This window comes from Chrysochloris asiatica, unplaced genomic scaffold (assembly GCF_000296735.1).
Source record: "Chrysochloris asiatica unplaced genomic scaffold, ChrAsi1.0 scaffold00082, whole genome shotgun sequence".
Taxonomy (NCBI): domain Eukaryota; kingdom Metazoa; phylum Chordata; class Mammalia; order Afrosoricida; family Chrysochloridae; genus Chrysochloris; species Chrysochloris asiatica.
The window spans coordinates 13,081,375-13,083,587 of NW_006408600.1; positions in this window are offsets into that span (position 1 = coordinate 13,081,375).

Below are 2,213 nucleotides of genomic sequence, written 5' to 3' on the forward strand. Positions count from 1 at the left end.
AACCAGATGTGAATAAATACTTTCTAAGATCATATATTATCAAACACTTTGACTTTGGCCAATCTGGTACGTGAAAAATCTATCTCACTACAGTTTTGTCTTTGTTTGGGTTTAATTAACTTGGAGCACTTTAAAAACAACAACATTTCATCTTTTGTGTGGCTATTGTAAATGGTATTGTTTTCCTAATTTCCTTTTCAGAGCTATCTTTATTAGTAACTATTGTTGTTGTTGTTAAGTACTGTGGACCCTGTATAGGGTTTCCAAGGCTATGTATCTTTATGGGAGCAGAAAGCCTCACCTTTCTCCCACGGAACGCCTGGTAGTTTCGAACTGCTGACTTTGAGGTTAGCAGACCAATAGTGTCATCAAATCAGTTCTGACTCATAGTGACCTTGCATAGGGTTTCTGAGGAGTGGTTGGTGAGTTTGACCTGTTGATCTTTTGGTTCAACCCAACCTTGCAGTGTAGCGCATTATGTTACCACAGGCATTGTGTCTATGTTTGGATTTTTGCATCAGCATTTACACTATTTTAGTTACAATGGCTTTACAATACTTGTTACCATCCATATGGACTATTCACCCTTCATTCCTCGATTTTCAAATTTACCAGAGGCTAGTCTCACCTATTTACTAAGGAGCTCTTGTAGCGTAGTGGTTATGAATTGGGCTGCAAACCTTAAAGTCAGCAGTTAGAAACTACCAGCTGTTCCACGGGTGGAAGACGAGGTTTTCTGCTCCCATAAAGATTTACAGCCTCGGAAACCCTGTACAGGGTCACTGTGGGTCGGAAATGACTCCACGGTACTTAACAACAACAACAACAGTCTCACCTATTGACTAGCTGACTGCTTAAGACATCATTCAGCTCTATCAATCAGGTAAGTCACCTAACTCCTGTGCTTCAACATCATAAATAAATAAAACTGAGAATCATTGTAATGAATTTAGATTATTTCTGTATCTGGAAATCATAAATGTTAAAAAGAAAAGTTATAAATTTAAGTCTGAAAAGGAAACAAAGTACAGTATTAACCAGGAATAAGAAATTTACTGCAAGGGGAATTCCCTACTTTGGCTCTTCCTTCAAACTTTGTTCCTACTGATTGATTATCCGGAGTTCTTTCCTCCTTGTTTACTTTGGCATACTTGATATACTAATCCACCACACATTTAATTACAGAGTACATATAAAACCACAGCACCTGGAAAGACTGAGCCTAGCTCTCCTAAATCGGTCTTAGCCGGAAAAGTCCTATCTTGTTTCTAAATAATACAGATTTCTGCAATCTCCCTGCCCTTAGCCCTTGTTTCAGGCCTTTAATTTCCCAAGCAATGCATTATTTTATAACTAACTGTTTTCTTTTTCAGGAGCAACTCAAAGTGCAACTTTTGTTTTCAGTATGGTATAGAAAATAGTCCCTTCTGAGAAATGCAATTATAAAATACTATTACCAACTAGACTATAGATATTCCAAAGAGGTAAAGGGTACCAAAGGTAGACTTGTGTAACTACATTGGCATAATTTTGCTCATGTATCTAAGGTCTGCTTATTTGAGGTATCATAAATAAACACAAAGCATTTACTAGTTTCTGAGCACTGAGCCAGGCATTGGAGCTATAAAGACACAGATCCTGCCCTCACCAAGACCCACTGTATTGGAAGAGAGAGGAATTTACAATACTGTGAGCTAATTTGGCAAAATATGTGTGTGTGTGTGCTATTTTTATGTGCCATAGAGTAGGTTCCAACTCATAGTGACCCTGTATAGGGTTTTCAAGGAACTACCATTGAATTTGAGCCACCAACCTTGTGGTTCAAACTGACATTGCAGTCAAGTGCTTATCCTACAGAGCCACACGAGGATTCCTTATGTATATATATACATATATATATATGCATATATATACATATATATATATATGTATATATATATACATATATATATATGGTTTCAATGGGCATACCATTTGAAATGTTCCACTTCTAATAAATAGTTAAAGAAAATATTGAGATAGGTGTACAAGAACTGATTATTACAACATTTCACAGCAGTAAAAATACCAAAATGAATACAACCAAGCTATCTACAACTGTTCAACAATTAGCAGAGAAGGTAAACAAACTTTAAATAAAACCATATTTAAAAATATGGTGACCCAACGGAATGCGGAAATCATCGGACAATCTCTTTGATATCTCAAGTGAG